Genomic DNA, 11173 nt, shown 5'->3' with positions numbered 1-11173 from the left:
AGGACTCGAGGGATGGAAAGCAGAGAAAGGGAGGCTCAGAAGACCGTTCCCAGTGGAGGAAAAACTTATAAAAAGCAGTGTCCTCAGTCTGTGAACTAGTTGAGCTTTGTAGTACACCTGCTTTTGCAAGAAGTCTTTTCTTTCTTTTGTTTTTTCTTCTCTTGGCCTTTTTTTACTCTTCTGATTACTTCGCTATCAAAGAAAATGTATGTATCTTCTTTAAAGTTACTGACATCCTCCCAGTTTGTTAGAGCAGTGCTTGAAGATCAAGAAAACTGTCCAAAAGGGAATGAGTCTTGTGTACACAGGAAAACTTTTGTTACATGTGACAGGATATAATTATAACAATCCAAAAGAAGAATCCTAGATCAATATTTTTAAAGTATTTAAAGTAAGCTTATCATTTCTCTGCAGCAAAACTCCTGTTCTTGTCTCCTAAATAGTTAATTCTTGAATTTGGAAAACATTTTTAAGAGAATTCCTTCTTTTTTTTTTAAAAAAAAAAAAAAAGAATGAATTCTCTTAAAAAAAAAAAAGATGCTCTTGCTGACAAAGGAAGAGTATCTTAAAAATGAAGATAATAGATGAGTAGTAAGTATAGAAATACAGAATTTAGAGTATAAACTTCAAAGTCTCGAAGAAGCAATCAGATCTCAAAGACAGATGTTTTAAGTTAGGCAGCTCAACGCTCAGGAATTTCGAAACAAATTGCAAGGCATTAGGAACGTCACTTTTTTTTTTTTTTTTTTAAGATTAAGCCATTAATATAAAAGAAAGGTGTGGAGCAGTAGTGATTTAGAAATGATATGGTAGTTTAGCATTTAGAAGGTGTTATAATTGGTGAAACATTGCGATTAGTTTAAGCTTATGGTTCAGGCAGTAATAAATTACATATACATATTCCACTAAGTGGCTAATACCTAATCAAGACATTGAGAAGACAGAATTTACTACACAAAGAATGCTTCACAGTTTCCAGGTAATTTTGTAGAATTTGGCTGAAAAAGTAAATTGGGATCATTAGGACATAGATTTCTAAATCACTTGGAAAGAGTGGTAATGGCTTATATGTAATCCTAAGATTTTATCTCTTTTTGTTGCAAATAAACAGTTTCCTTCCTGTGCCAGTTTGGATCCTGGCAACGATTACTTTGAAGAAATATCTGAACAAAATAAGATTTTTTTAAAGTAAAGCATTAAAGAAATGACAGAACTGGAGAAAGATACATTAATGTTACAGAAAATGATAAACAGCATCCCATTCGATTTAGTCAAGGTTTCCTCAGCCAAAGCAGTATGTATCTCTTTATCCAAATTATGATTGCACTGGACCATTTATAGAACATTAGACATGTTCTTTTGCAGTCACCTTTCCACTTTTGAGCAATGAAATGCTCAATTTGGAAATTCTGGTAAGCAATTAGTGATGGAAAAATTCAGTGTAACCAAAATATTGTGCCAGAGCCCATCACACAAGCAGAATGTTTCCACAGTGCCCTTGCAGTTAAGCAGTACCCACCACCAAGTGCTGTTGCATCTTGGCTACCCAGAACTTACCTCTTTATTGAAGGCCTGGGTTCCCCAGCCATTCTCTTTGCAGAATGTCTAGATTCCCTACAGTGTATTGGATCCTGATCACCTCCAACCTTCTCTGCTTTATGACGCACTGCCGCAAGAAGCCATTTGGGAGATCTCTTCTTAGAAAAAGAGAACAAGGGCTTTCTCCTTTCCCATGAGTTTACTACGTTAGTTATAGTAAAAAGCAGGGAAGGGGAAAGAATAATGCAAATATATAACTTCTTATGCTGCAGACTACTAAAGAGGTAGTGTGAATAAATCTGACCTTTGACTAATAATTTCTTTAAAATATCTTTAAGTCCTATTCAACTTATGTTTTGAAATGTATCCTTGTTTCCAAAACAGAAACTATATCCAGTCATGTAATGTAGTTCAGTTCAGTTGCTCAGTCGTGTCCAACTCTTCGCGACCCCATGGACTGCAGCATGCCAGGCTTTCCTGTCCACCACCAATTCCCGGAGCTTACTCAAACTCATGTCCATTATGTCCATGATCCATCCAACCGTCTCATCCTCTGTCGTACCCTTCTCCTCCCGCCTTCAGTGTTTCCCAGCATCAGGGTCTTTTCCAGTGAGTCAGTTCTTCACATCAGGTGGCCAAAGTTTTGGAGTTTCAGTTTCAGCATCAGTCCTTCTAATGAATATTCAGAACTGATTTCCTTTAGGATGGACTGGTTGGATCTCCTTGCAGTCCAAGGGACTCTCATGGGTCTTCTCCAACGCCACAGTTAAAAAGCATCAATTCTTCGGCGCTTAGCTTTCTTTATAGTCCAACTCTCACATCAAAACATAACTACTAGAAAAACCATAGCTTAGACTAGTTGGACATTTGTTGGCAAAGTAATGTCTCTGCTTTTTAATATGCTGTTGAGGTTGGTCATAGCTTTTCTTCCAAGGAGCAAGTGTCTTTTATTTTTTAACCATTTATCATTTCTTTATTATTATTATTATTATTATTATTTTTACTTTACAATATTGCATTGGTTTTGCCATACATCAACATGAATCCGCCACAGGTATACACGTGTTCCCCTTCCTTACCCTCCTCCCACCTCCCTCCAGCAAGTGTGTTTTAATTTCATGGCTACAGTCACCATCTGCAGTGATTTCAGAGCCCAATAAAATAAAGTCTTTCACTGTTTCCATTGTTTCCCCATCTATTTGCCATGAAGTAATGGGACTGGATGCCATGATCTTAATTTTCTAAATGTTCAATTTTAAGCCAACTTTTTCACGCTCCTCTTTCACTTTCATCAAGAGGTTCTTTAGTTCTTCTTTGCTTTCTGCCATAAGGGTGGTGTCATCTGCATATCTGATGTTATAGATATTTCTCCTGGCAATCTTGATTCCAGCTTGTGCTTCATCCAGCCCAGCAATTCGCATGATGTACTCTGCATATAAGTTAAATAAGCAGGGTGACAATATACAGCCTTGACATACTCCTTTCCCAATTTGGGACCAGTCTGTTGTTCCATGTCCAGTTCTAACTGTTGCTTCTTGACCTGCATACAGATTTCTCAGGAGGCAGGTCAGGTGGTCTGGTGTTCCCATCTCTTGAAGAATTTTCCACAGTTTGTTGTGATGCCCACAGTCAAAGGGCTTTGGAATAGTCAATAAAGTAGAAGTAGATGTTTTTCTGGAACTCTCTTGCTTTTTCAATGATCCAATGGATGTAGGCAGTTTGATCTCTGGTTCCTTCAAGTAATGTAGTACTTCATGTACTATAGTACTCAAGTCAGTTATCCTAATTATCAAGTCAAGTCCTAATTATCCACAGGGCAGTGATCTGCTCTTTGAGTTGAACATTGCAAAAAAAAAATCTAAATTTGGGGTCAGCTTCCTCTGACTACGGTTCTTATCACTGAATTATCTCTTTGTGACTAGCTGTTGTGTACACAAAGGGCTTTGGTTCTCAACCATGGCAATTCATTAGAATCACTGGGGGAATTTTATTTTATTTTTTCAGCAGAAGGGAACACTTTATTGACTTTATTGTTTGCTAACTACACCTCAATTTTTAAAATGTGCAAAAAGTCATATGTACTTTTTCAAAATTGTTTTTTGAGGTATGTTAGCAAAAATGTTGGATATCACTGTTCTAGGCTCTTTACAATAATAATCGTTTCTCTGAACCACACAACATAATCTACTTTATACATTAATTACTTATGCTTTTTCATTGATAGCTCTAATATCTTTCTAATAGCCATCTTGGATTTTGATGCCCAAGAACATTCCCTACCAGAAAGAACAGTAAGAAATTAAATTAAATAAAAATGAGTGTATTTCTATTTGTACTGCTCCCTCCCAAATCCTCATCTTTGAAGACAGAATGATTAACTTCTCTTTTAATGTTAATAGTCTCCAAATTGATAATCTAGTTCTAAAGAACTTATTCTCAAATTCTATAAGTTTATAGGTAAAAATGTCCTAGAACATAAAAGGACATGAATAAATTAAAGTATGAAATGGGTCACCCTGCGTAGAGATGCTGAATACTGATATTTGGACACATGACCAGCTCTGTTAATATCTGTCTGTAATTCACTGATTCAGCTATGCTACAAAAACCTTAATAACCAACTGAATCTCTTTCTTGCAAATAGGACAAGAAGCCCCAGCCTTCTTTAGTCTTCTGGCACAATGAAAACAAGTGACAAGATGGCCTGTCCTCCTGTGAATAATGTTCCCGTTTTGTGGTATTTTCTCACACAGATTACATGGCTTCAGAAGATTCTGGCAATCCTCCATGTTTTCTGTATCTTTTCTCTGTTCAAAAAGGTTATCTGATTGTTCTCCCATGCTTGACTTGGTCTCTTGGCTTTCAGAACTATGAGCCAAATCCAAGAATTCCACCGAGTTGCAAGGATCAAAATGTTTCAAGCTTTTTTCCTTTTGTATGTATCTTTAGGTCTAACAACTGGAGCTGATACAGTTCTTCTGCAGTCAGGGACATCAATTCCTTCCCTTTCTTGCTTTTCAGGTATGGCAGTGATATTAGATGTGGAGAGAGAATGGGTTAACTTAGAATAATCTGAATACCAATCCTTCCTCAAGGCCCAGCAACGAAAACAGTACCTCTTGCTTGGAGAGTTAAATTTCTTGCACTCAGTACACTGCCACTCATCCTCAGAGGTAACTTCTATATCAGTATCGTCACTTATGGATTTAGGGTCCTCAAGGTCATCATTTTTTCCCACTTAAATCACCTTTTTGTCTCTCACTTTCCCTACTTCTTCACTTGTCTGTTCAGGATCAGCAGCTTTAAGTTTTATTCCAACACCAAATTGCTCTGACACTGACTCATTCAAAAATCACAAGTCATCTGTGGTGTCTGAAACAATGGCAGTACCTGTATCCTGATTTGTCTGTAAATCAGTTGAGCCATTACTTCTAGGTGTATAGTTATTTCTCAAGTTTCCTAAAAACCGCCAAGGCAAGCCAGCTACATCCCACTCCTCAAACCTGAGGTCCAGTCTTGACGTCTCTTCTTGAGTTAAATTTGCTACCAAGTCTTCATCTTCTCTAGAATTTCTGCATTTATACTGTGAGGTAGGCAGCGTGGGAATATTGCCTTCTTCAGTTCTTTTCCTGGAATTGGAAATTTCTCTACACTTTGCTTCAGTTGGTCTTGAATATCCATACTGTGCTCCTGTGCGATAGCGAGAGTCTGAGCAGCATCTGTAGTAGCAGTAGCTAATGTGACAAGATTCTTTCTTAGCATATCATAGAGAGAGCTCTTTAACAGTGAACATTGCACCTTGTGCACCTGCTGCTTGCAAAATCTTCAAAAGAGGCAGTTTTGGTCGTACCTGATTGGTTTGCTCTGGAGAGATCCTGCAAGCACTGTCAGATGCTGAACACTGGGCAGAGGTGGAAAATGATGTCATTTTGGCAGTGAAGTGATGTGCAGTCTGCTCACTGCCGTTCCATGAGTCGCTTTCCGCCAAGCCCGGCGGGTGTGGGGGCATCAATGAACTGTCCCTAAGGTCTTAGCAGCATTTTGAAATGGCGAGTAGTCTGGGGGAACTTTAAAAAGAAGTTCGGATGCCTGCGTCCAGCCTTTAGAGATTCACACTTGGTCTTGGATGTGTCCTGGGCATTGGTAATTTTAAAAAAGTTCTACAAGTAATTCTAGTCTATAGACGGAATGAAAATAAACACTGGCTTAGAAAATGTCTTCATCTGTTGTTCAAGAAAAGTAAAAAAAGAACCCAAAGGATTCATCATGATTAATATTTGTGTGTTTAGATTAAAAGATGGTACTGATGCTACTGAATATAGAGAGTTGTTATGAAAGGAAGGACTCAAATTCTGAAGGAAAAGAAGAGAATCCTTTAAAATTAGTTTAATGTAAATGAAATGAACTTACGGAGTTCCAAACATTTGCCTTTGCCTCATTGTAGACATTGGATGGCCAAGAAAAGATGAATTATTAAAACTGGCCTCTTGAGAGATCAGAGAATGTAGGTGATTAGAGGCTGTATGTTTTATTTTTGAGTTTTCTTTCTCTGATAAGAAAAACCTAAAAAGAGAGGACAAATGTCTATTTCTAAGAAATCAGTACTACTAAAAACCTAAGAGAAATGCATTGAAGAGAAGAAAAACTTAGAACAGAACTGGAAGAGGCTTCAGGCTTTAAGAATATCCCCTGAAATTGGATGTAATTAACTATAGGCCTTTGTGGCTTAGTCACCTTCTTGGTACCCTTCTCATCCATTCTAGTGTGCCCCTTCCCTGTATAGACACTCCCTGTATAGACAGTAAGGCCTGCTGGGGTTAATTTCCGAGCTCCATTCTTGAGTCAAATGTTCAACGTGATATACTTTGTGGTCTAGGGAGTCCATCATATCAAAGTTAATAAAAGGCTAATCTGAATTGTGACAACTTATCTGTAGCCTTTATTTCTCCATGAAAAAGTGGCTTACTGTGGTTGTTTTTTCTCTGGTGATAATATGAAGTAATATTGGGGATGTACATCAAATTTAAATTCACAAATACTTCTTTAGCATCTATTATGATCAAAGAACTGGGCAAGAAATGGGAGGGTGTACAAAGATGAGTTCATTTAACAAATATTTATTAAATGCCTGCTTAGGTTCTAGGTGTGTTTCTAGGTTTTAGGACTGGAATAGAGATCAAAAGAAGATTTCTGAAGCTTACATTTCAGTGGAGTGACTGACAAGAAATCAATTCATAATGTACTGTCATGTAATGATGGATGGGCAAAGAAATTTAAGCAGCATAAAGGTACAGAAAGTTATGGAAGGAATGAGAGCTGTTCTTTTACATAGGATGGCCAGGGAAGGTAGCTCTGATGAAGTGATATTTCCACAGAGACCCAAAGGACATGAGAGGATTATCAGTGGCCTAAGGGATATAGAGGAATGAATCATGTGGCTCTCCAGAGAAAGACTGTTCCACAAGTTCCAGGAACAGCAAGTACAATGGCACTGAGGCGAGTGTGAGGAATAGTGAGGATGACGGTGAGTGAATAGAGAACAGTGGGAGAAGAGACGAGGGTCTCAGAAAACTTTATAAGGACTTTGGATTCTAGTCTAAGTGTGATGGTAAGTTATTTGGCACTAGGCCGGACCAAGATATAATCAGACTTAGACTTTTAAACAATTTGAATGATCCATCTGGATGCTGAGATGAGGATAGAATTTGTATGGGGGGAGGAGTGTTTGTGTACACGCGCATGCTCACTTGTGCAAGGTGAGAGCATCAGAGGCAAGACTGGAAACAAGGAGTCCAGTAGGACAAACAAAAGGTGGTGGTGACTTAGATCAGGGAGTAGCATTGATAAGGTCTGCTGATGGACTGGATGTGAGTAATGAGGGAGAAAAGAATGAAGATGACTCAAAGGTTTGTGGCAATCACAACTGAGAAAGGGAGGTGGTTTTATTATTATAAACAGGAAAACTGAAGGAGGAGTAATTTTGGAGGTTGGACACAACTGAGCACACACACACAAACACACTGCATGAAAAGCAGGTGTTCAGTTTTAGATACGCCTAGATGACTCATGGGCTTCTCCGGTGGTGCAGTCTCCTGCCAGACTTGGGACATACAGGTTCGATTCCTGAGTCAGGAAGATCCCCTGGAGTAGGAAATTACAACCCACTGCAATATTCTTGCCTGGAAAATTCCATGGACAGAGGAGCCTGGTAGACTACACTCCATGGTGTTACAAAGAGTCGGAAATGACTGAGCATCCTTGGCGGCAACTGATGTACACATGAGGATGAATTCTTGAGTTTCTGCCCTCAAGGAGATCATTACCTAGCAGTCAAGATAAGAACACAATAACTATCAAACAAAGCAAAACATCAAGTTCTACTGGGAGGTATATGACAAACATCTAAAGGGGAATGACTAGGGGGAATGCTTCCTGGAGAAGGAAGCATTTGCCATGAAATTTTGAGAATGAATAGAATTTTTATCTTGGGAGGGAAGATGAGGAGAAATGAAGAGAACATCAAGGAAGAGAAGAATGCCAGGAGCAAGGCTCTGGAGCTGTGGAGTATGGGGTATGTTGGGGAACCAGCAGATAGACTGGTGTGGCTGGAACCTAGGGGCCAAAGAGCAGAGGTCTGGGGAAAAGGTGTGCATGCATGCCAAGTCGCTTCAGTCATGTCTTTGCAACCCTATGGACCATATCCTGCCAGGCTCCTCTGTCCATGGGATTCTCCAGGCAAGAGTACTGGAGCGGGTTGCCATGCCCTCCTCCAGGGGATCTTCCCAACCCAGGGATCGAACCCATGTCTCTTAGTCTCCTGCATTGGCAGGCAGGTTCTTAACCACTAGTGCCACCTGGGATAAGGCAGGAGAGTAAATTGGGGCCAGTAATATAGAGGTCCTTGACAGACAGTGTGGGTTTAGTGAACATTGGGAACCCATAGTAAGAAGAATCTATGCCCATCTACCAAAGGTGGTCACATACTAATCCCTAGAATCTGTGAATATCTTATGTTATGCAGCAAAGGGAAGTCAAGGTTGCAGACGCAGTTAAATTTGCTAATCAGCTGACCTTAAAATAGGGAGATGTGCTGGTGGGCTCTAGAATCACAAGCACCTTTAAATGTGGAAGAGGAGGTCAGAGTGATGCGATTTGAAGACAACTCAACTGACTGTTGGCAGCTTTGAATACAGAAGAGGGACATGAGCCAAAGAATGCAGGCGGGAAAAGGCAAGAAAATGGATTCTTTCTTAGAGGCTTCAGAAAGGAGTATAGCCCAGCTGGTGTCTTGATTTTAGCTCAGTGAGACCCGTTTTGGAATTCTGTCCTCCAGAATTGCAAGTTAATACATTTATTTTGAGCCACTAAGTTTCTGCTATAGCAGCAATAGGAAACTAACACAGAAGCCAAGTGAGGCTTTTGAGTAGGTGACTAATATGATTAGATATTTGAAAGTTTGGTCAGATTATGTCCACCTATTACAGCTCTTTGCAAACAGTCTACTCTGCAGACTGCTAGGATCTTCCTGTCTGAGAGTACTTAACCATGAGCCACCTCTGGCATCCATTTGTGGATGCTGTTTATGAAGGTCTTAATTATTTGTAAGAACTCTCAAAATTATGTATCTCAAACTCTAATCAGAAACTTTTTACTTTTACATGAGAGGTTTGTAATATTACAATATATTTCGGTTTAAGTTTTGGGGAAAATGCATATATTTTCCATTATTACAAACTTACCTCAATTATAAAGCTTTTTATAAGTTGTCAGTTTTGTTTATCTGAAATGTTTTTAATACTCATTTATGAGTGACGATGTCACTCATTTTATTTACCTTGGGTTTAAATTTTTTTTCTCTGTCTTTAGCAGAATTTTAACAATTGAGTTCCTAGACAAACTATACATTTATATTACAATTACCATAAATACTCACAGTATAATACTGAACAGAATGGTTTTCAATATTACATATGTTTCTAACTGTTCCTCATGCTGTGCCTTTGGTATTCTCTAAGACACATAAACTAATGTGTAAAAATTTGTAATTTGAGTTGTGGTAATATCCTCTTTTCTTTTAAAATAATCAGTTATAAAATTGAAAACCATATGTTTATTAAATTATTTAAATCTGTGACCATTTTGGTAAATAAACTAATCAAACAAATTTATTTCATGTATTTGCTTGGTTTGTTAGCAGAATCCAGCAGATTGGGTCACTGAAAGTTCTCTGTACCTTGAAGCACATGTGAAGAAATACCCATTCATCTAACTGATGCAATAGACCAAATGGACTTTGAAACCTTATCTGATGTCCAATTTACTAGTTATAATTTAACAACATTGTAGAAGCACTTATTGATGTTGTATCTCATTAGTGGAAATTATCAATCAGTTCAGTTCAGTTCAGTCACTCAGTCATGTCTGACTCTTTGTGACCCCATGGACTGCAGCACGCCAGGCTTCCCCGTCCATCACCAACTCCCAGAGTTTCCTCAAACTCATGTCCATTGAGTCGGTAATGCCATCCAACCATCTCATCAATATATCCTGTAAAATTAAATTATAATATCAGAAGTTTAATACTTTTTTCCTGTGTATAAATGAATTTATGTAATTGTCCTTATCAACACAACTTAATTTTAAAATAATTCTCAAGAATAAAAAGTCAGAAAATAATAATGCTTACTGAGACTAAAATCTTCTATTCTCATTATAATTATCTTCTATTTCCTTTGTTACAAGAATAAAAATGGCAAAAGAATATCATGTTTATCTCTCTAAAACCAGCTTCTCTTCTAGAATCTTTTGTTTCTATTAATGGTATCATTATTCTCTGGTATTAATACTTTGTCTGATTTTTACTGCCACTGTCATGGTCAGTTTTCATTCCAATCCCAAACAAAGGCAATGCCAAAGAATGTTCAAACTACCGCACAATTGCACTCATCTCACACACTAGCAAAGTAATGCTCAAAATTCTCCAAGACAGGCTTCAACAGTACGTGAACCATGAACTTCCAGATGTTCAAGCTGGATTTAGAAAAGGCAGAGGAACTTGAGATCGAACTGCCAACATCTGCTGGATCATTGAAAAAGCAAGAGAATACTAGAAAACATCTGCTTTATTGATTATGTCAAAGTCTTTGACTGTGTGGATCAAAACAAACTGTGGAAAATTCTTCAAGAGATGGGAACACCAGACCACCTAACCTGCCTCCTGAGAAATCTCTGTGCAGGTCAAGAAGCAACAGTTAGAACTGGACATGGAACAACAGACTGGTTCCAAATTGGGAAAGGAGTACATCAAGGCTGTATATTGTCACCCTGCTTATTTAACTTATATGCAGAGTACATTATGCGAAATGCCAGGCTGGATGAAGCACAAGCTGGAATCAAGATTGCCAGGAGCAATATCAATAACCTCAGAGATGCAGATGATACCACCCTTATGCCAGAAAGTGAAGAAGAACTAAAGAACCTCTTGATGAAAGTGAAAGAGGAGAGTGAAAAACTGGCTTAAAACTCAACTTTCAAAAAACGAAGATCATGGCATCTGGTCCCATCACTTCATGGGAAATAGATGGGGAAACAGTGGAAACAGTGAGAGACTTTATTTTGGGGGGGCCCAAATCAC

The 11173-nt window shown here is 38.4% G+C and overlaps 1 protein-coding gene and 1 pseudogene across 1 annotated transcript in view; one reads left to right on the top strand and one right to left on the bottom strand.

Annotated features, from left to right (window-relative positions):
- KCNMB4 (potassium large conductance calcium-activated channel, subfamily M, beta member 4) overlaps positions 1–11173 on the top strand; it is a gene marked incomplete at its 5' end in the record, with an annotated part of 83095 nt that overhangs the window by 1185 nt on the left and 70737 nt on the right. The gene's annotated exons all lie outside the window — the stretch shown is intronic.
- LOC104989743 lies at positions 3954–5585 on the bottom strand (annotated as a pseudogene).

Source organism: Bison bison, unplaced genomic scaffold, assembly GCF_000754665.1.
Source record: "Bison bison bison isolate TAMUID 2011002044 unplaced genomic scaffold, Bison_UMD1.0 scf7180017864163, whole genome shotgun sequence".
In the NCBI taxonomy this organism is placed as follows: Eukaryota; Metazoa; Chordata; class Mammalia; order Artiodactyla; family Bovidae; genus Bison; species Bison bison.
The sequence above is the reverse complement of the archived record's forward strand: the minus strand, read 5'-3'. Positions and strand labels throughout refer to the sequence as shown.